This window comes from Eriocheir sinensis, unplaced genomic scaffold (genome assembly GCF_024679095.1).
Source record: "Eriocheir sinensis breed Jianghai 21 unplaced genomic scaffold, ASM2467909v1 Scaffold433, whole genome shotgun sequence".
Taxonomy (NCBI): Eukaryota; Metazoa; Arthropoda; class Malacostraca; order Decapoda; family Varunidae; genus Eriocheir; species Eriocheir sinensis.
In genome coordinates this window covers 304,037-328,106 of record NW_026111758.1, presented here as the reverse complement: position 1 = coordinate 328,106, position 24,070 = coordinate 304,037, and the positions used below count along the sequence as shown (strand labels likewise).

Here is a 24,070-nt window from a genome sequence, read left to right as displayed (position 1 = left end):
CGATTCTTGCCCACCCCTACTGGCTGGTGTGTGGAGCAAGAGGCCTGATTGTGCTAGTGATCGCTGGCGTGGCAGGAGCCATGACCAGCTGGGGGCCTTCTTGGCCACCACACTGTACTGCCGCGGGTCAAGGCGGAGCCCAGGCCAAGCATTGTGTAAGGTGGCAGGACAGTTTCTTGTTGGTGTGTTTCATCCCATGACTCATTTCAGCAATCCTTTACACTGACTGCAGGAACTTTCTATTCACTTTGTAATATGGAGAACAAGGCTGCAGGGCATAGTCCACAAAGACTTAAGTTTGCCAAGATTAGAGAAAGAAAAAAAAAAGGGTTAACTTGTTCATAGGAAATGTTCAAGATGGACTTTCATTTTGTGCTATACATAGTTGCAGGGTAACAAGTGACCTCTGTTTGTGATATCTGTGTCTCTTGGTGGAGCAGCTAACACGTGTTTCTAACTTGTGATTGCTTGCAGTGTGCTGGCTGGGAGCTATTTCTTTAAATGAATTCAAATATGCTTTGTTGAACTCAAACCTCATGCCTTTAACATCCATCCTGTTTTGAAGATTGCATGTGCCCTTCCATCTCCCTCTGGACAGCCCTGCGAGGTACAGCAGCAGCACTCAGTAGTATTTAGCAGCTAGTAAGATACATCACTTCCTTGCAGTGTTGGCGGCAGCTGCAGTGAGAGCAACAAGCCTGGCGTCCAGCCTCCAGACCTGTGGATCCATCACGGCCACTTGGAGCTGAAGAACTTTGACAAAGGTGAGCGCAGCAACTCCCCCAACCACGCCTCCATCATCCAGCACACAGGTGGGTGTCTTTGTCAGTCATTGAACAGTGTGCAGCTCATGGGAGTCCTGTCATTTGTGTGGTATTTTTTGTAATATTTGGTTGCTGGTGTTTTGTTGCCAGTCACTGCTGCGTTGTAGTGTGCCAGTGACGCCACACACAACCTTACACAACCCACAGACACTCCAGTATGAGAGTCATCACACATTACAGAGTTTCCATCTCTCTCTATCCAGACACTCCCTCCTTGCCTGCTCAAAGTTTCTCAAAGACCTTTCCCCCCTCTCCCTAACGTACTCTTGCACCCTATCCCTCCATTTCACTGGAGGTCGTCCTCTAGCATTCCCTCCCTCTATCTCACTCATATACACCCTTCTGGTCATCTTACTCTCCTTCATTCGCTCCATGTGGCCAAACCACTTTAAAGTCTGTCGCTTCACTTCTTCCACCACTCCACGCTTCTTCCCTTCACCCCTGTGACACATTCCAAAACTCTCGTACACACTTTCATTACTCATTCCATCCATTCTACTCACACCACAAGCACTTCTCAAATAACTCATTTCCACTGCCTGCACTCTAGACCTCTGACTTTCATTCCAGGCCCTCGTTTCACTTGCACATGTGAGGGTTGGTACTATTATTGTATTTCTCAAATCCCTCTTTACCTCCATGCTCACACTTCTGCCATTCATGATTTGTCTCAAAGACCCTACCACCCTTCTTCCTTGCAATGCCCTTTCTCTTGTCACTCTCTCTGCACCACCATGCTTACACATAACTGATCCAAGAGCCGCGGGTCACTCTTCTCAAATGCTCTGAAACCCAGTTCCAGGTTGACCCTGGGCTCATAGAGTCTATACTGTTCTGCACTGTGTCTCAGTGACATGGTGGTGTCCAAATGAAAATCCTGTAGTATATTTCTCAAATATCCAGGTTTACCAAGTGTCATTGCTTGATAAGTCAAGACAAATATTTTGTAGACTATGCGTGCCTTGATATGTAACCAATGCAAGTCTGTGAGTGCAGGTGTTATTCTCTCACCAGACCCTTTGTTAGCCTTGCAGCTCTGTTCATAACAAGTTGTAGTTTCTTCAGCAGATATTTAGGAAGGCCATAATAAAGTGAGTTACAATAATCCAGCTTTCTATTTACATGATTATATATAAGCATCTTCATAGTCTTATCATCCAGGTATTTCTTGACAAATGCAATATTTCTCAGATGGTAGCCTGCCGTTCTCACCACTTGATTGATCTGTTCTTTGAATGATAGAGTGCAGTCAAGTATCACACCTAAATCTTTGACTGACTTTTTTACAGTCCTAGTGTCATCTTTTATCCGAAGAGTGGAAACATCTAGCCTCCTGACATCCTTGTTCTTCCCCACAATCAAGCATTCAGTTTTATCCTCATTCAGCTTCAGTTGCTTAGAATTCATCCATTTCCCGACATCATCCATAATTCTGCTCAGCTTATCTTCAGTGTTTTCCACGTCACTCAGCGACAAATAGAACTGTGTATCATCAGCATACAGTTTAAAGTCAACTTCATGCCTTCTTAGCAAATGTGAAAGACCAATAGTATAAACACAGAATAAAATTGGACCCAGTACACTTCCCTGGGGGACTCCTCTTTGCAAAAGTTTATGAGTGGAGAACGATTTACCTATTTGCACACAGTAAGTTCTGTTCTCAAGGTAACTCCTCAGATAATCCAGCGCGCCACCCTCAATTCCAATAATCTTGCAATCCTGAAGCAATAGACTGTGCTCCACCGTGTCAAACGCAGCACTCAAGTCTAACAAAATCAGAACACCACACTTCCCTTCATCCATAAGCACAAGCAAGTTGTTTACCACCAAACAGAGAGTAGTTTCAGTTGAGTAAAGCCTCTTGTAGGCAGATTCATTATCCGGTAAAGCCTGCACCACTAGCAAATGCTCCATTAGCTGATTTAAGATCACATTTTCAAGTATCTTAGATAGAAACGTCAAGTTGGATACTGGTCTAAAGGAACTAAACACTGTGGGTCCAGTTTACCTTTAACGATAGGTTTCACGATCGCCGCTTTCTCACTCTCAGGGAAAGTCTTGTTTTCAATACTAGTGTTAACCATCACAGTCATAATATTTAAGAAATCACTAAAGTTTCCACTCTTAATGATGTCACTTATCGGCAAGGAATCACCATCACAGTACGTCAGGTTCACCTGTGTATGATAGTTTTCACCACAGCCACATCCACTTGTTGAAAGCTTGTTAACTTAATTTCAGGGACTGGAGTTTCCAAAGCGGGTCCACAGTAACCGTCGGCTTTGAAGTTCCGGATAGCTTCCTCACTTTCCTTATTAAAAAGTCAACAAACATGTTAGCCTAGGTAACTAATTTCCTAACCTAACCTAAACTAGCTAAACTAACCTAATCTAACCAAACTAACCTAGGCTAACCAAACTAACTTAACCTAATCTTTATATATCGCTGTCAGCATTATGAATACTTTTTGGAGTGTATATATGGGGTTAAAATTAATCTAAATAAGAAGCTCCTTCTGGTGAGAAGGGTAAGGCCTCTCACACTTGCGGGCGAGACCCGTGTCCGCGCTTATAATGCGTACGCGAGCCTTCCCGTGTATCCATTCAGACGGCGCGGGTGAAAACTGGCCGCCACCCGCATGGAGGTGGAAGGAGGCAGGAGAAAGACAGGAAAATGTCATGAAAGCCAGGGAAGGCACGGCCATCTGGAGGAAAGGAGAGACAAAAATACAGCTGGAGGAGGAAGGGAGATAAAGGAATAAAATTGATAAAATGAAAGACCAAAAATTAAGATAGCTGGCAGAGTAAAAAGAGAAAATGGGATAAAGGAGAGAAGGGAGCGGGAAGATGAGGAAGTAAACACAAGGGAGAAGAGCATCAAAATTCTTCCTACAAATAAAGTTAAAAATAAAAGTGAAACAGGAAAATGAACGCCGACTACCAAACTTTCCAACTTGCTATCAAGGCATAACACACAGGTCAGGTTAGATTAGTTAATATTTAGTGTTTTAGGTTGTTAGGTAAGGGCAGGCTATTTATTTGTATATTTTTGTTTGGTCCATAGTGCTGGTGGGCTTTCATGATGGGGCCTGTTGGCTGGCCCCAGCCTGTTAGTGGTGCTGGCAAGTGTTTTATAGTGGTGCCATCTTGCCTGGCCCATACTGTCCCCCTGGAGGAGCTCCACTTGATCCTCTTGGGAGAGTGTCCCCATAGTCTGGGTTGACAGGCGGGCACCAGGACAGCATGCGGGTAGTCTTGTGCAATGACTGAACAGTGTCAGCTTGTAGGGGAGGAACTTGATCCCAGGTCATCCAGCACACTGTGCCCACACTCTCCACCCAGCCACCGCCTCCCAGACTGAATTTGGTACAGCCATGCCTTGGTGTACGAGCTTAATTCCTTCCGGAATTTGACTCTTAAATCAAAACAAACGCAGACTGTTCTGCTGAAAACCCAAAGATCACACCCTAGAGCACAAACGTGAGCAGGCCTGAGCATGCAGGTGCCGCCTCTGTGAGCGTACAATGTGGACTGAGACCCCGCTCCCATTGTTTTCCGCTCTGGTCCTGCGGTGAACAAAGGGAACGTGTCCTCCACTCGTACAAACAGGATGCTCCTAAACCAGGTCACCACTCCTAAAGCAAGCCATTGTTTGTGATCTTTTTTTGCTAGTAAATCAAAACACTTATGTGTAGGGCACTTGAAAACCAAGGTGTTACTGTACTTACAGACAAACCTTGGGTATTGAACAGTCTTTTTGAACAAATTGGATCACAAACATAATGAACAATGCTCCAGTTTTCTCTCTCGGCCTGGGTTCAGGAACAAGCTAAACGGTAACAGCCTCAGGAATCTGTGAACGCCCACATTTGTGCTTTTTATCTTTTGGTTCTGTCAGTAAGCCGCCGTGACTTCTCTCTCTTTATTTTTACTCCTTCTTCCTATCCCTTACTTCTCTCCTCTTTCCTCCCTTGCTGCACATCACTTTATACTCTAGCTCATCCCTATACAGTCCAAACCCCTTATGCAAGAGTTAACCAGCATCTTCATTCTTTCATCCTTGTGTTGTCCAAACCCCTTATGCAAGAGTTAACCAGGATCTTTATTCTTTCATCCTTGTGCTGGTGAATTCCTGAACATCTTTCCTTGGCCTCTTTCACAAGGAGAGTACCAGGACACCTCTCCTCCCGAGATTGATATTTCTTTTGGCCTCTCTTTTGTTGGAGCAGCGTCTAGCGGGCTTGTTGTTGTTGTTTTTGTCCCTTGCTGTAAAAAAGATGAAAGCAGTTTGCCAGTGGCAGTGTTTCTGAGGCTATGACAAGCCAGACATTGGCATGAGGATTTGGCCAAGAAAATCCCAGACACTGGTAGAGAAGCCTTCATTTGGGGTCAGGCTTGTATCACATTGTGTGTCATGGGAAAGTTGGCTTCACTTTACAAACAGTTCACTTTAAGAACAACATTTAGGAGCCAATTGGGTAAAGGTTCCACTGAAGTATTTCTTTTCTGCCCACTTCACACTCTGTGGTGTTTTCTTCTTAAGTTCATATGAGTGTTTGTTTTGAGGCCTCATTGAGTTGTGCCAATGAACAATAACCATAGCACTGCACGGCTTCCTGTACATCAGGTGACCGGGGGGGGGGTGGGGGGTGACAGTGAGAGAAGAGGAGATGAGGAGGAGGAAAAGAGAGCAGCATGGAAGAGAGGAACGATTAAGAGAATAAAAATAAAAGTAAAATAATGACGGAAAAATGGAAGAAAAATTAATAGGAAAAAGAGAGAGAGAGAGAGAGAGAGAGAGAGAGAGAGAGAGAGAGACCAACTTTCTATACAACAAAGTGAGGTCATTCCTTGTTGATTTATACCATAGGGTGCTGGCCATCATGTGTTGAAAGATATCCTGAATTTAACCTAACTTAACAAAACCCAGTCACTATATAGGTCTTGACTCAGAAAACTCATCTATGCTTCCTTACTAATGAGACTTTCTATAAAACAAAGTGGGATCATTCTTTGTTGATTTATACCACAAGGTGCTGGCTATCATGTGTTTGAAGATACCCTGAATTTAACCTAACATAATTTAACAAAACCCAATCGCTACGCATCTTGACTCAGAAAACTCATCTATGCTTCCTTACTAATGAGACTTTCTACACAACAAAGTGGGGTTATTCCTGGTGGCAGTTTAACCCTTCTCCTCAACCATGGACTAAAAATACCACTCCTAAATACCTGACTGATCTCCTTCTTTGGCCCAACCATAAATTACCTTACCTTACCCTACCTTACCTTACCATACCCTACCTTACCTTACCTTACCCTACCTTACCCTACTTCTAATTTTATATTGATTTACATTACAGGAATTAGTAGTGATGTTAGTAAATTTGCAGATGATACCAAGATCGGTAGAGTAATTGAGTCGGATCAGGACGCTAGTATTCTCCAAGGTGAACTCAACAGATTATATGACTGGGCGGATAAATGGCAGATGGAGTTCAATGTAGGGAAGTGCAGTATTCTGAGTGTAGGTAGGAACAACCCCTCACACAACTATTGCTTAAATGACACTCTCATAAGTAGGTCTGGGTGCGAGAGGGATTTAGGGGTCTTAGTGAGCTCTGATCTCCGTCCAAGGGCACAATGCATTCAAGCTAGAAATCGAGCTAATAGGGTACTGGGATTTATTTCAAGGAGCGTAAGCAACAGAAGCCCCGAAGTCTTCCTCAAACTATATTTAGCATTAGTTAGACCTCATCTTGACTATGCGGTTCAGTTCTGGTCACCCTACTATAGAATGGATATCAAAATGTTAGAATCAGTGCAGAGGAGGATGACTAAGATGATTCAGGGGTTGAGAAACTTGGCATACGAGGAAAGACTCAAACAGTTAAACTTGCATTCTCTAGAAAGGCGAAGGGTGCGTGGAGACATGATCGAGGTTTATAAATGGATGAAGGGCTTTAATAAGGGAGACATTCATAAGGTTTTGTTGGTAAGAGAACCGGGTAGGACACGAAGTAACGGGTTTAAACTGGATAAATTCAGATTCAACAGGGACATAGGCAAAAATTGGTTTACTAACAGGGTGGTGGATGAGTGGAATAGGCTTAGCAGTCATGTGGTGAGTGCCAATACAATTGTCACATTCAAAAATAGACTAGATAAATTCATGGACAGCGATATTAGGTGGGGTTAGATACACGGGAGCTTAGGGTCAAAGGAGCTGCCTCGTACAGGCCTACCGGCCTCTTGCAGACTCCTGCGTTCTTATGTTCTTATGTTCTTATTATCTAACTTTGCCTTGCCACACCTTAACTTTCCTTAGTTTTTCCATACCTTACCTTACCTGACCTGACCCTGCCTTGCTTTACCTTACCTTACCCTACCTTACCTTACCTTACCTTACCTTGCCCTACCTTACCCTACTTCTAATTTTATATTGGTTTACATTATCTAACTTTGCCTTACCACACCTTAACTTTCCTTAGTTTTCCATACCTTACCTGACCTGACCCTGCCTTGCTTTACCTTACCTTACCCTACTTCTAATTTTATATTGGTTTACATTATCTAACTTTGCCTTACCACACCTTAACTTTCCTTAGTTTTTCCATACCTTACCTTACCTGACCTGACCCTGCTTTCCCTTACCTTACCTTACCTTACCTTACCTTACCTTACCCTACTTCTAATTTTATATTGGTTTACATTATCTAACTTTGCCTTACCACACCTTAACTTTCCTTAGTTTTTCCATACCTTACCTTACCTGACCTGACCCTGCCTTGCTTTACCTTACCTTACCTTACCTTACCTTACCTTACCCTACTTCTAATTTTATATTGGTTTACATTATCTAACTTTGCCTTACCACACCTTAACTTTCCTTAGTTTTTCCATACCTTACCTTACCTGACCTGACCCTGCCTTGCTTTACCTTACCTTACCTTACCCTACCTTACCTTACCCTACCTTACCTTACCTTACCTTACCTTACCTTACCTTACCCTACCTTACCTTACCTTACCTTACCCTACCTTACCTTACCCTACCTTACCTTACCTTACCCTACCTTACCTTACCTTGCCCTACCTTACCCTACCTTACCCTACCTTACCTTACCCTACCTTACCTTACCTTACCTTACCTTACCTTACCCTACCTTACCTTACCTTACCTTACCTTACCTTACCTTACCTTACCTTACCTTACCTTACCTTACCTTACCCTACCTTACCTTACCTTACCTTACCTTACCCTACCTTACCTTACCTTACCTTACCTTACCCTACCTTACCTTACCTTACCCTACCTTACCTTACCTTACCCTACCTTACCTTACCTTACCTTACCTTACCTTACCCTACCTTACCTTACCTTACCTTACCTTACCTTGCCCTACCTTACCTTACCTTACCTTACCTTACCCTACTTCTAATTTTATATTGGTTTACATTATCTAACTTTGCCTTACCACACCTTAACTTTCCTTAGTTTTTCCATACCTTACCTTACCTGACCTGACCCTGCCTTGCCTTACCTTACCTTACCTTACCTTACCTTGCCCTACCTTACCTTACCTTACCATACCTTCCTGTATGTCACATTACCTTACTTTCCCTTACCTTACCCTACCCTGCAATACCATACCATACCTTACCTTACCTCACCTAAATCAACCCTTCCTTACCTTACTCTACCTTATCAAGCATTCTCAACCTCCATTCCTTACCTTAACTAACCTTACCTTACCTTACCTTACCGTACCCTACCCTGCAATACCATACCATACCTTACCTTACCTCACCTAAATCAACCCTTCCTCACCTTACTCTACCTTATCAAGCATTCTCAACCTCCATTCCTTAACTAACCTTACCTTGCCTTACCTTACCTTACCTTACCTCCTGAAGTTGATCTCCCCTGTGGCCATAAATAAGAAGTATGAGTGTAGCAATCTGTTTATGAAGGTGATTTTTTTTAAGTAAGGGCAAGTTCTGTACAAACCCAGAGCACCAAAACTCTCTCAGTAAGGGGCCAGGGACTATCTGGAGCACTCTGGGTAAGCACAGCAGTGTCCTGGACAGCAGCAGCCGGCCACTCCACCTGCAGGGAAAGGTGTGGCCTGTGGGTTATAAAGTCACCCCTAGAGTACCTGTGTGCTGGGGGAGTACTCCAAGATGGCACGTCACTTTCTTCACAGCCAACACTGACAGCCTACGTCTCATTCCTCCACTCTTATATCATGCTTGCATCAGTGGTTATGACAACTTTAAATATACAGGCTTAAACTCTAATGGCTCTGTGTTTCCGGCAGCTGAAGATCAACAACAAGGAGATGACGGCGCTAGACCAGATGCTTGGGGCACTCCTGGAGGCTCTGCAGGACAAGGCCAAGGAAACAAAGAGTGGCCAGGCTCTGGGACCGAGGCACAGAGAGCCAAGACGGCCGAGGGTTTATCAAGACTGACAACAACGTGACGGTCAAAGTGTTAGAGGTAAGAATCTTACGTGATGAAACATTGTGGAAGCCTTGCCAGAGTATATGGTCCCACAACATGTCCTGTAGCTTCTGAATGAGTGCCTTCAAGCTCTGGTGCTGCTTCCCTTCCTTTGTTATGAGTGTTTCCATACTTACTGCTCAAGATCTTCAACACAAGCTCATCCCGGTGGCCTCCAACTCTCTAATTCAAGAGTTGTAGTGTATCTAATTCTTCCATTTCTTGAACAACTTGATTTCTGGTATTCTAGCACTTAAGTACTGTTACTAAAAGACCTCTTGAACTATTAAAGTTGATACCCTCTTGGCATCTCCTAGTCTGAAAACTCACAGTCCTTTCTTCCTTCCCACGAGTTAAACTTCTTCAGAATGGGAGTGCCAAAAGTCTTCCAGTCTCCCCTGTGGTACATTCCCTCCTCCCAGTCTTCATCACAGTCCTTTCCTCCTTCCCATGACTTAAACTTCTTCAGAATGGGAGTGCCAAAAGTCTTCCAGTCTCCCCTGTGGTACATTCCCTCCTCCCAGTCTTCATCACAGTCCTTTCTTCCTTCCCATGAGTTAAACTTCTTCAGAATGGGAGTGCCAAAAGTCTTCCAGTCTCCCCTGTGGTACATTCCCTCCTCCCAGTCTTCATCACAGTCCTTTCTTCCTTCCCATGAGTTAAACTTCTTCAGAATGGGAGTGCCAAAAGTCTTCCAGTCTCCCCTGTGGTAAATTCTCTCCTCCCAGTCTTCATCACAGTCCTTTCCTCCTTCCCATGACTTAAACTTCTTCAGAATGGGAGTGCCAAAAGTCTTCCAGTCTCCCCTGTGGTACATTCCCTCCTCCCAGTCTTCATCACAGTCCTTTCTTCCTTCCCATGAGTTAAACTTCTTCAGAATGGGAGTGCCAAAAGTCTTCCAGTCTCCCCTGTGGTACATTATCTCCTCCCAGTCTTCATCACAGTCCTTTCTTCCTTCCCATGACCTAAACTTCTTCAGAATGGGAGTGCCAAAAGTCTTCCAGTCTCCCCTGTGGTACATTATCTCCTCCCAGTCTTCATCACAGTCCTTTCTTCCTTCCCATGAGTTAAACTTCTTCAGAATGGGAGTGCCAAAAGTCTTCCAGTCTCCCCTGTGGTACATTCCCTCCTCCCAGTCTTCATCACAGTCCTTTCTTCCTTCCCATGAGTTAAACTTCTTCAGAATGGGAGTGCCAAAAGTCTTCCAGTCTCCCCTGTGGTACATTCCCTCCTCCCAGTCTTCATCACAGTCCTTTCTTCCTTCCCATGAGTTAAACTTCTTCAGAATGGGAGTGCCAAAAGTCTTCCAGTCTCCCCTGTGGTACATTCCCTCCTCCCAGTCTTCATGAGTGTCACCTTCTGTATAACGTCATGTTTTCCCACAGTACTCACCTCCTGCCATGAAGTGTCAAGGTGCTCGAGAAGGCATCAGTTTTCTTCCTTTTCCTCTTCTTCTTCTTCTTCCTTCCTCTTACTTCTTCCTTCTTCCTTCCTCTTACTTCTTCCTTCCTCTTCCTTCTTCCTTCTTCTGTCTGTTGTCACTTCCCAGGAACACCTTTGGCCAGGGTCTCGCTTCCGGGTACAAGCACAGGAAGTTTTTTCCTGATTTTTCCCTAGTTTTTTTTCATTTATTTCTTTTTTTTTATCATTTCTTCTTTTCTCTTCATGTTTTTTCTTCATTTTTTTCTGCTTTTGTCTTTTTTTCTTCATGTTTTCTTCTTCATTTTTTTCTGCTTTTGTCTTCTTTTTTTCTTCATGTTTTCTTCTTCATTTTTCTTCTTATTCTGCTTTTCCTTTCTATTTTTTCTTCTTACTATTATTCGTGGTCTTTTTTTTATAGTTTTTGTTTCTTCTTCCTTTTCTTCTTCCTTCCTCCTTTTCTTCTTTTTCCAGGAACAACTTTGGCTACACTTGGAAAAGACTGTCACTCCCTACACTTGAACATCCCTAACGCTAAGTAACCCCTCAAGCCTCTCTCCTTCCCACCCCAGCAGCCAGATGGCCCCAGTGGTCTCATTACTGCTGTAAAAGACTCTACTTACACATTCACATCCACAATGACTTAAGTAGTGCCTGAAATCATCCTTTTTTTTTTTCTACAGTGCTTAAGTACTCCTAAAATCCCTCTTCCCCTTCCTGCCTCTTACCTTTCTCTTCTCTTCCCATCCCTTTCCTTTCCCATCCCTTCCCTTCCCTTCCCTTCCCTTCCCTTCCCTTCCATATCCTTCCCTTCTCTTCCCATTCCCTTTCTGTTACCCTTCCCTTCCATTTCCTCTCCTTCCCTTCCCATCCTTTCCCTTCCCTTCCCTTCCATATCCTTCCCTTCTCTTCCCATTCCCTTTCTGTTACCCTTCCCTTCCATTTCCTCTCCTTCCCTTCCCATCCTTTCCCTTCCCTTCCCTTCCATATCCTTCCCTTCTCTTCCCATTCCCTTTCTGTTACCCTTCCCTTCCATTTCCTCTCCTTCCCTTCCCTTCCCTTCCCTTCCCTTCCCTTCCCTTCCCTTCCCTTCCATATCCTTCCCTTCTCTTCCCATTCCCTTTCTGTTACCCTTCCCTTCCATGTCCTCTCCTTCCCTTCCCATCCTTTCCCTTCCCTTCCCTTCCATATCCTTCCCTTCTCTTCCCATTCCCTTTCTGTTACCCTTCCCTTCCATTTCCTCTCCTTCCCTTCCCATCCTTTCACTTCCCTTCCCTTCCATTTTCTTCCCATTCCCTATGTGTTACCCTTCCATTTCCTTTCCTTTCCTTCCCTTCCCATCCTTTCACTTCCCTTCCCTTCGCTTCTCTTCCCTTTTCTGTCCCTTTCCTTTTCCTTCCCTTCCCTTCTTTTTCCATCCCCTCCTTTCCCTTTGATTTCCTTTCCTTTCCCATCATTTCCCTTCCCTTTCCTTACATTCTATTTTCTTTCCCTACCTTTCTCTTCCCATCACTTTCCCTCCCCTCCCTTCTGTTCCCTTCCCTTCGTTACCCTTCCTTTCCCTTACCCATCTTTTTCCCTTCTCTTCCCTTTCCTTTCCTTACATTCTATTTTCTTTCCCTACCTTTCTCTTCCCATCACTTCCCCTCCCCTCCCTTCTGTTCCCTTCCCTTCCTTACCCTTCCTTTCCCTTACCCATCCCTTACCCTTCCCAGCCCTTCCCTTCCCTTCCCTTCCCTTCCTTACCCCAGTACCCACAGTTACCTAACACCTCAGAGCAAAATAGTATTAACTCCATTTCCACATGCTATTTAGATCTCAATACATATTCATGGATAACCTAACACTGACTGGCCTGGAGGACTGGACTGTGATAGTAATGAATTTATTTAGGTCTCACAAGCTTGTACAAGTAATAGTGATTTAGTCCAGCAGTTACAAGGCTTAGTGGTAGTTAAAACAGTCCTGCCATATGCTTTTTAAGGGCTGGAAGCTTATTTGTTGCTTGTGTGTGAGGGAGTTGTCAATGTATTTCTAACAAGCCTATACAAGTAGTAGTGATTGTAGCCCAGCTATCACAAGGCTTAATGGTAGTTAAAACAGTCTTGCTATATGGATTTCAAGGGCTGAGAGGGAGCTTGTTCCTTGCTTGTGGTGTGAGAGAAAGGCTTGTCATTATATTATTTTTCAGGTTATTGACATAGGAGTGAGCTAGTTCAGTGAATACAAGGCTTGGAAATAGTTAATAGGTGTTGCCATAGGGTTTACAAGGGCTGGGAGCTTGTTCCTTGCTTGTGGTGAGAGAAAAAGAAGTCTAGTGAGTTGTGTAAGAAAGGTCAGATGTTTATAAGATATGTTAAGCAAAAAAAGAACACATGAAATATGATGAAATTAATTTATAGTTATTATATCGTTTACTCTAAATATATATATATATATATATATATATATATATATATATATATATATATATATATATATATATATATATATATATATATATATATATATATATATATATATATATATATATATATATATATATATATATATATATATATATATATATATATATATATATATATAGATATATATATATATATATATATATATAGATATTTTTTTTTACGTTGATTGCCTATTGCGCTGGTAGGCATCTTGGTGGAGCCTGATGGTCGGCCCAAGGCTTCTTCCAGGTGGGTCCTGATGGTCGGCCCAGCCTGTTCTGGCGCAGGCGAGTGTTTATAGTGGCGCCATCTTGCATTGGCTCATGCTGCCCCCCGGAACTCGGTCTTGATTCGCTTGGACGGCTTCCTCTAGAGTCCGGATTGATGGGTGGTCTTTAGGACAGCATGTGGGTAGTTTTAAGCCACTCGGCGGTGACTGAAAATCCGAGTGGTAGCGTATATATATATATATATATATATATATATATATATATATATATATATATATATATATATATATATATATATATATATATATATATATATATATATATATATATATATATATATATATATATATATATATATATATATATATATATATATATATATATATATATATATATATATATATATATATATATATATATATATATATATATATATATATATATATATATATATATATATATATGTGTGTGTGTGTGTGTATGTGTGTGTGTGTGTGTGTGTGTGTGTGTGTGTGTGTGTGTGTGTGTGTGTGTGTGTGTGTGTGTGTGTGTGTGTGTGTGTGTGTGTGTGTGTGTGTGTAATTCACCACGGCTTGATCACAAGTTGGACTCACTCTCGCCAGCAGGTACCCTGCCGACATGAGCAAGTGCTCATTATCGTTGATCTCTGGGTACTGCCAAGACCTCACACACCACACACCCCATCCCCCTTGCTCAAGGGGGGACAGTAACCACTCCTAGTCAATGGAAAGAATTCGGCCTAAGCGGGGCTCGAACCGCCGCCTGTTTGGCCGTGAAGCCTTGCAGTGCAGCGCTCTAACCGATTGAGCTACCAAAGTGGTGTGTGTGTGTGTGTGTGTGTGTGTGTGTGTGTGTGTAGTGGTGGTGTTTTCTAGCTTATTATTTCTATATTTGTTTATTTTTGTTTTTGTAATTATTATTGTTATTAATATTTTTGTTATTGTTTTTGTTGAGGTTACTATTCCTTTTTCCTTGTTGTGTTTTCTTTCTGCCTGGGCTGGGATGTGAACCCTGGCCTGTGTGTGGACTCAGCCCGGCACGCTGGCCACTGCACGGCATGGCATTTGATGTACCATTGAGGGGCCTTAACCATGTAGCTTAAGGGCCATTTTCCTACTTATACTGGCCTCATGACTTGCTTTGCCTGAATTATAACTGCTGAACAAGCCATTGTCATTGTGGGACCATAACTTAGGAGGCCAATTTGCCTCTTACATTATTTTTTGAGCTGTTCTAACTCTGTCTAGCCACACAGTATTACCAGAACAATAAATACTTGACTACCTTCTGGGCACGACATTGTTGGGCATAACTAAGCTTCTTTTTTTCTCCCCTTCACTGGCAAGTTTTGAAACAGCCTCCTCCTGCCTGTGACTTGACCTACTTCAGGAGCAAGACACCTCCAGGGGAAAGAAATTGAGCCTCTGTCCTGTTTTCTTTTGCTACAGCAGTGCACAGCAGGCTGATTTGTCATCTGTCCTTTTTCTTCCCCATCAACTGCTTGTGTAAACATATCTTACAGGCTTGTGTATCCCTTGTTCCACCATGGAGTGGCTTGTAACACCTTTCCCTTCCCTACAGGACTGCCAGAACCATAACAGTACTGCCAGGCTTGTGTATCCCTTGTTCTACCATGGAGTGGCTTGTAACACCTTTCCCTTCCCTACAGGACTGCCAGAACCATGACAGTACTGCCAGGCTTGTGTATCCCTTGTTCCTTTTTTTTTTTTTTTCTTCTTTTTTTTTTCTTACAACAAAGGAGACAGCTCAAGGGCACACAAAAAAAAACAATAATAAAAAAAAGCCCGCCACTCGCTGCTCCCAAAAAAGAATCAAAAGAGATGGCCGAAAGAAGTCAATTTCGGGAGGAGAGGTGTCCTGATACCCTCCTCTTGAAAGAGTTCAAGTCGTAGGCAGGAGGAAATACAGATGAAGGAAGATTGTTCCAGAGTTTACCAGCATGAGGGATGAAAGAGTGAAGATGCTGGTTAACTCTTGCATAAGGGGTTCGGACAGTATAGGGATGAGCATCAGTAGAAAGTCATGTGCAGCGGGGCCGCGGGAGGGGGGGAGGCATGCAGTTAGCAAGTTCAGAAGAGCAGTCAGCGTGGAAATATCGATAGAAAGAGAGGCAACATCGCAACGGAATTTAAGAGGTAGAAGACTTTCAGTAGGAGGAGGAGAGCTGATGAGACGAAGAGCCTTAGACTCCACTCTGTCCAGAAGAGCTGTGTGAGTGGAGCCTCCCCACACGTGAGATGCATACTCTATATGAGGGCGGATAAGGCCCCTGTAAATGGATAGCAACTGCGCAGGGGAGAAGAACTGGCAGAGACGATACAGAACGCCCAACCTCGAGGAGGCTGATTTAGTGAGAGATGAGATATGAAGTTTCCAGTTGAAATTTTGAAATAAGGATAGACCGAGGATGTTTAGTGTAGAAGACGGTGACAGCTGAGTGTTGTCGAAGAATAGGGGATAGGTGTTTGGAAGATTGTGTCGAGTTGATAGGTGGAGAAATTGAGTTTTTGAGGCATTGAAGGACACAAGGTTCCTTCTGCCCCAATCGGAAATGATAGCAAGGTCTGAGGTTAAGCGTTCTGCAGCCTCCAGCCTGGAGTTGTGTACTTCTTGTTGAGAGGGTCTTCTATCTACCATGGAGTGGCTTGTAACACCTTTCCCATCCCTACAGGACTGCCAGAACCATAACAGTACTGCCAGGCTTGTGTATCCCTTGTTCTACCATGGAGTGGCTTTTAACACCTTTCCCTTCCCTACAGGACTGCCAGAACCATAACGGTACTGCCGGGAGTGTCATCGGGAAGGCGTGTTCACCTGCCCCACCCCAAGTGTGGCGACATGAAGGAGGAGCCGGAGGAGGAGGGGAGTGCCACGCCGTCATGCAGGCAGAGAACACGGAGAACAGGTGAGTGCCAGAGAGAGAGAGAGAGAGAGAGAGAGAGAGAGAGAGAGAGAGAATTTGCAACCTTGTTTCTGTTCTGTATCATTATTAGAACATACATGCATACATACATGAATCCATATAACAGTAAGACATTAGTCCCAGGTCATGCCATAGTGGTCAGCAATAAGACTATTTAGGTGTATCATAGAATGGAAGCAACACTATCAGACCCAGTGCATAGTCAGGCCAGAGCAAGACTTTACCATTAAAGTCCTCACCAATTGGCTCACACATTCCTTAACGTTAAGTAGTTTATGTGCCGGAGAGGTGCACTAGAGGGAGTGTTTATGGAAGGGAAACACTGCATACCAGACATAGCCAGGCCTCCTTGCTGACTAAAATGATGTAAACCTTCTCTAATTTGTCTCGAGTCTAAAAGGTTAATCAAAGCAAGCCGTTGCCAGACAAGGCACAGAGTCAACCAAGATTGCCGTGGCTGACTTGTCCTCTAAGATGTTGTTCGGGGACTTGCTGCCTCGAGGAACTGTGGGGGAGCAAGATTTTTTTGTGAACTGAAAACGGGGATATACAACACTAATTACTGGTGGAGAAAATTACCTACAAATGTCATGGCGAGCTTGTTAATGTTGTTGTATTAGCTACTGGCTGAAGGAACTGTGGGAGAGCAAGATTTGTACGTGATTTATACGTGAACTAAACACTGGGGAGTATAGGTCACAAACGATGCAGTTAGAGAGTATAATGAAGTCAGAAGTAAATGGGCAGCTTGTTAACTAATGAACCTACTGTGCTGTGACGAGATAAAGGAACTGTTTTTTTTTTATTTATTTTTTATTTAGTAATTTATTTTTTAATTGCGTGTTCGCTTATAGCTCCCATGGGCTTTCTTCAGGAGCCTGGTGGTTGGCCCAAGCCCACCATGACACAGGCAATTTTCATAGTGGCGCCATTTATTCTTGGCTCATGTTGCCCCCCTGGAACTCATTCTTGATTCACTTGAACGATTTATTGTAGAGTCTGGGTTGATGGGTGGTCTTCAGGACAGCACGTGGGTAGTCTTAGGCCACTCGCCGGTGACTAAAAAATCCCAGGTGGTAGCGTGGGGATTCACTTTGCCTCAGACCTTACTATTATTTCCGATTGGGGCAAGAGGAACCTGGTGTCCTTCAACGCCTCAGAAACACAGTTTCTCCACCTATCCACTTGACACAATCTTCCAAACAACTATCCCCTATTCTTTGACAACACCCAGCTATCACCTTCCTCAACACTAAACATCCTCGGTCTATCCTTAACTCAAAATCTTAACTGGAAACTTCATATCTCATCTCTTACTAAATCAGCTTCCTCGAGGCTGGGCGTTCTGTACCGTCTCCGCCAGTTCTTCTCCCCTGCACAGTTGCTATCCATATACAGGGGCCTTGTCCGCCCTCGTATGGAGTATGCATCTCATGTGTGGGGGGGCTCCACTCACACAGCTCTCCTTGACAGAGTGGAATCAAAGGCTCATTGTCTCAACAGCTCTCCTCCTCCTAGTGATAGTCTTCTACCTCTCAAATTCCGCCGCCATGTTGCCTCTCTTTCTATCTTCTATCGATATTTCCACGCTGACTGCTCTTCTGAACTTGCTAACTGCATGCCTCCCCCCTCCTGCGGCCCCGCTGCACACGACTTTCTACTCATGCTCATCCCTATACTGTCCAAACCCCTTATGCAAGAATCAACCAGCATCTTCACTCTTTCATCCCTCACGCTGGTAAACTCTGGAACAATCTTCCTTCATCTGTATTTCCTCCTGCCTACGACTTGAACTCTTTCAAGAGGAGGGTATCAGGACACCTCTCCTCCCGAGATTGACCTCTCTTTTTGGACACTCCTTTGACCTCTATTCAGGAGCAGTAGGTAGTGGCCTTTTTTTTTAATATTTTTCTTTGTGCCCTTGAACTATCTCCTAAGCTGTAAAAAAAAAAAAAAAAAAAAAGCTTTGTCCAGCATGCAGTGAATGCTGGGCCCGCGCACTAACCACTCAGCCACCGCCTACCTTTGTGAGAGTAATATAAGAAGGAGTTGGGTTAGTTTACATAGGAGAGAATAGTGAGGAGGTCAGATTACTTTGAGAACTGTCTGGCTGGCTTGTTAGTGGATCTGCTATGCTCTGACTAGCTAACATTCTAAGGGTTACTACATTTAATTACAAACTGAACACTGAGGCATAGATGTATACTGAGTAAACCTGAGCTATGTAAACAAAGGGGAAGGAAACGCCAAGACCTTGTTTGTGTGGGAAGGAGAAGGAGGGACCCTCACACTGTAAGTGGGGGCGGGGCGTGGTGGGTGTGTCCGGGGCGGGGTGGGGCTGGAGTGTTGATTCCCTGCGGGGCATCACTCTTCATGGAGGAGGAGGTTGGGGACTTTTATGAGGTTGGAGATCTTGATGTAGGACTCCCCTCGGGGCTGGCGGGCGGGGATCCGGGGGCTCCTTTTTGGGGGAAGGGCAGGGGCTTGCGGGGAAAGTTGATCCATCCTGCCGGGGGACTTGGGAGGGGAGGGGCAGCTCGGGGCGGACTGTCAGGAGTGGAGGAAAGGAAGGGAAGGGACAGAAAAGGAAAGAAAGGAAGGTAATGGAAAGGAAAGGAAAGGAAAGGCAAGGAAAGGAAGGGAAGGAAAGGAAATAAAGGAAATAAAGGAAAGGAAGGTAAAAGAAAGGAATGTAAAAGAAAGGAATGTAAAAGAAGGGAAAGGAAAGGAAGGGAAGGGAAGGGAAAGGAAGGGAAAGGAAAGGAAAGAAAAGGAAAGGAAGGGAAGGGAAGGGAAGGAAAGGAGAGGGAAGGAAAGGAAAGGAAGGGAAGGGAAGGAAAAGGAAGGGAAAGGAAAGGAAAGGAAAGGAGAGGGAAGGAAAGGAAGATAAAGGAAAGGAAAGGAAGGTAAAGGAAAGGGAAGGGAAGGGAAATTAAAAAAAAGAAAAATAACAGAATAGGAAAGGAAATATAGGAAGGAAGGAGGAGAGAGAAATTAAGATAAAGAGAGGAACAAGAAGGAAGAAAAGAGAATAAGAAAGAATAATGATAATAAAATAATAATAATAATAATAATAATGAGAACACTAGGTATATTAATGAACGTCTTTGTCCACAGCTCTGAAAAATGAAGAAAGGAAGGAAGGAAGATAATCTCAGAAGACTCATACAGTCCATTACACGTCCTTCATGTTATGTTATTACATTCCTGTACTCCCAACGCCCGGCCCGGGGGTCCAGCCGCAACACTCACAAGGTCCAGATGCAGACTGCGGCCACCACTTGAGCAGCCCGGCTGCTGTACACCAATCCTTATTTAGTTGTGTTCTTGTAGAGTTAAATCCAGACATCCCATATCCTTAGGCCAGGTCAAAAGTAAAGTTTGGTGTGCATGGCCTTAGTGTTCATCTCTGTTACACTGCCCCTGGAGGCTGTGGGGGCAGGAATCCAGCACCCCGGGACACAGGGAGACACTCAGACTACCACAGGTGCCTCCCCAGGGGTCTCCAGGTACACATGATCACCCAGACACAAAGGATGACCTGCGTACTGACTGCCCAGGCCGGGATTCAAACCCTGGCCAGCGGATTGGTAGGTAGGCATGCCAGCCACAGCACCATGGAGCCATGCATTATACTAGTACTTGGCACTGGTATCCTATGCTATTTATTCCTGGCTAGTTGGACACCAGAGATTTCCTGTATTAATTTCATGGGTTTTCTGTTATATATTTGTTTATTTGGTGTATCTTTTTATTTAGCTTCATCATGATTTTTATTGTTATTTAGTGAAGCAGCTCAAGGGAAACTGTTGTTGTTCTGGATGCTTTCTTCCTCTCTCTCTTGTCACCTTTTTACCTCCCGTCCTCTCTCATCTCTTCTTCCTTCTCTCTCTCTCTTTCTCGAAACCCATTTGAATGTAATACAAAACACAATTTGCAAATTGATATTTTTATTGCTAGAACACAAACACATACACATAGTGACATAAGGAAGGTCATGTGGCTATGTAGGGGGGCGGGTCAGGATAGGGTCCATTATGTGTCTGGGGGAGGGCATGTGTCTGTGGGATGTTATCAACTTCCTGTGGGTGACATCCTGTGTGGCCTGTGAGCTGAGAGAGAGAGAGAGAGAGAGAGAGAGAGAGAGAGACTGACTGACTGACTGACTGGTAGCCCAAGGAAGGAGTAGACAGGTAAACAGATGAAGAAAGATGCATGAAAGGGAGGGAGAAAGAGCTTGAGTGATAAATAAGGAAGTTAAACAGAGCTGAGAAAAAGGAAATATATACAAGGTTAATGTGTAAAGTACAGTTATCTGTAACTGTGTATTTGAGGCTTTCAGAGGAGGTGGGACCTAAGGAACAGTCCTATTTTTTTCTAGTTTGTACTGGGAAGGGAAAGTCTGGCTATCCTACACATCCCAGGAGGAACAAAACACAAGTTACAAGGGGAAAGCAACTCTTGGTACGCCCAACACAAGGTCGCTTTTCCCTTGCAACTTGTTTCTCAGAATGCATAGAATAGTCGGACCTTCCTTTCCCAGTGCAGACTAGAACACAATGGGCCTTTCCCTTACGTCCCCTCCCCTCCAAATGCCTCAAATATGTGTGTGTGTGTAATGAAAGAAAAATGGATAAAACCCTAATGAAGAGATAGAAATATGGAATGGAAAGGAAGCAGATATGAGGAAGGAATGGAGAGGGAGAGAGGGAAGAGACAGAGAGGGAAGAAATAGAACAGGAAAGAAAGAATACAATGAACTGAGCACAAGAAGAAGGAACCTAACTGGAGTATAAAAAGATAGGGAGGAGAAAACACTTGTGTATGTATGTATATGTTCGTGTTGTATGTACTATTGAGACTGACTTGGATATTGATGTAAGAATATAAATTAATAAACATTAGAAATAAGGAATTTTCAAGTGTTTTCTCTGTGTGTGTGTGTGTGTGTGTGTGTGTGTGAGAGAGAGAGAGAGAGAGAGAGAGAGAGAGAGAATGTGTAGAGTCAAATACTATTACTACTGTTCAAATTCTTGTTCTTCTTTTGGTATTCCTCTTATTATCAATTCCTCCTCCTCCTTCTTCTTCTTCCTCTTGTTGACTCAAATCTGCAAAATAAATACAAATTTTATCAATATAAGGAAATGGAAGATAGGAAATGCTAATAATGACCAACTAGACTCCCTTAATAATAATAATAATAGCCATGATAATGAACGGCCCCTCCCCCCTCTCTCTCCCTTTTTTTTCATTTTCGTTTAATGTTTATTTGATTCTCTCTCTCTCTCTCTCTCTCTCTCTCTCTCTCTCTCTCTCTCTCTCTCTCTCTCTCTCTCTCTCTCTCGTGTAATAACATGTAACACAACTGACTCCTTTAAAAACAAGCTCGACCGTCACTTCCTTGAACTTAATATTAACTAGAATAGAAAAGCAACGTTTTGGAGCCATCTGATTAATGTAGAATCACTTTTGTTTAAGGACAGACCACCTAGTCTGGACCATGGGGTCTGTGTGGTCTGCTTTTCTATGTATGTAGTCTCTCTCTCTCTCTCTCTCTCTCTCTCTCTCTCTCTCTCTCTCTCTCTCTCTCTCTCTCTCTCTCTCTCTCTCTCTCTCTCTCACCAACCTTCCCATGAGCTAGGAAGGGAAGGGACAGAAAGGGTCACTTTGGCACTGTAAGCAGGCACTCACTGGCACTAAAATAACATGAACAAGACTTTGGGGACTTAACTGCTAAGACTGGACTCTGGAGCCATCCTTAAGAGCTGAAGGACTGGGTGTAATGAAAGACTATGTTCCCTATTGTACATCTTGCAGAATAAGAGTGGGATAGATAGATTAAGCTATTTTTATCCTCTCTTGTCTCTCTCTTTCTTCATTCCTTTCCATCACCTTGAGCATTCTAATTTACTGTTGAAGTAATAAAAATAAATAAAAATAAAAATGAACTGCAATAGATATACATGAAATTTTGGAATGGACAAAAATGGTGTTAAGTCTTGCATGTGGAGTTGATGCATGTTTCACCACCACACAACACCACTGGACACCAATTTTTCATCACCACTGCCTTCAACACTGCCACACCACTAAAGATGCATATTTACAACACCATTAGGTATAGAGATCATCACCACCAGGGCTATAACACCAATTTTCATCACCACCAACACAAGTACCTCCACCATCAACACCAGAACCTCTAAACATGCCTATATTTCATCACCACTGCCATCAACACCTCCACAAAGGCCATCAACACCAATTTGCATCACCACCAGTACAGTAAACACCGTTCACCACCACTCATCACCGTTTAAAAGAGGCTAGTTTTCAACACCACCACAGACTGACATCACCACCACTTCATCACTACACACCAGCACCCCTAACAATGCTTCTCATCACTGTCATTAACATTTTCAACACCACCACCACCACCACTCAGGACTAATTTTGGCAGATATTTTTGGGGTCTAGAAGGCATCCTCAGGTGGGGAAAATTTTGAAAACCCAGCACTCTTCGGGGCATTTTTAGGCCGATGCAGAAGATATTTGGGAATCTCTATCCAGCCCCAGGAATTACAACCCTGCCACTGAAAACACCGCGGGCCCACCGCCAGGCCACTGACCAAAGCCTGCCGCTGCTATAGGCTACGACATAAAAAAGATAATAATAATAATAATAATAATAATAATAATAATAATAATAATAATAATAATAATAATAATAATAGTAATAATAAATAATTGACACAAAAAGTGACCACCAGTGCAGGATGAGGGTTTGGGTCCCTCCCACCACCACAGACAGTATTTTTCAGTCACTGCCGAGTGGCACAACACTACCCACATGCTGTCATGGTGGACGCCTGTCAACCCAGACTCTAGATTCTCTCTCTAAAAGAGGGGATCAGAAGTGATCCAGGCAAGGTGGCGCCACTATAAACACTTCCCTGCACTATAGAGGGCTGGGGCTGGCCGACGGGACCCACCACCAAGAAAGACTACCACACCTAGAGGCAGAAAAAAAATATTGCTGACACATTACTATAGCCGCCACCGCCACTGCAGCCCTCCGCCCTCCATTCCCTAAGGCTGGAGACGGGTCTGAAGATCCCCGGCACTGGCAGTGTGCTGGGCAGCCTGGGGTCTTGTGGCCTGGTGTTGGCACTGGGCTGCTGCTCCCAAGGTCTGGTGATGCTGAGGCCTGGAGAGCGAGGAAGGACTTGGTAAGTTATGAAAGAAACAAGATGGATGGCTGGATATAAGCAAAGTGATGATACGCATTTCCAAAAGCCAAGAAATGCAAGTAAATAATTACTAAATGATGGAATTTGTAAACACATAAACAGACAGACATATATCAGAGTTGCTTTGATTTAAATTATGTGATTTAATCTATTACAGGACAAATATTAAAAAGCATAAAAAAGATTATCATTATAAGGGAAATCGTGATCTTTTCCTACCCTGATTTCTCATATATATATATATATATATATATATATATATATATATATATATATATATATATATATATATATATATATATATATATATATATATATATATATATATATATATATATATATATATATATATATATAGATAGATAAATACTATTACAGAGATGAAAGGCTATAGGTTGAAGGGCTTAACACACACACACACTTTTT

At 43.3% G+C, this 24,070-nt stretch overlaps 2 long non-coding RNA genes across 2 annotated transcripts; one reads left to right on the top strand and one right to left on the bottom strand.

The window, feature by feature from the left end:
* Positions 1 to 19: 19 nt before the first annotated feature.
* On the top strand, positions 20 to 21,306 carry LOC126992280 (uncharacterized). Its single transcript, XR_007746458.1, has 5 exons — positions 20 to 155; positions 667 to 812; positions 9,147 to 9,327; positions 16,228 to 16,373; positions 19,509 to 21,306. It is a non-coding gene; the product is annotated as an uncharacterized LOC126992280 (long non-coding RNA).
* A 27-nt stretch (positions 21,307 to 21,333) lies between these two features.
* LOC126992281 (uncharacterized) lies at positions 21,334 to 23,845 on the bottom strand. Its single transcript, XR_007746459.1, has 2 exons — positions 23,436 to 23,845; positions 21,334 to 21,499 (listed from the first exon to the last, which is right to left on the bottom strand). It is a non-coding gene; the product is annotated as an uncharacterized LOC126992281 (long non-coding RNA).
* Between the last annotated feature and the right edge of the window lie 225 nt (positions 23,846 to 24,070).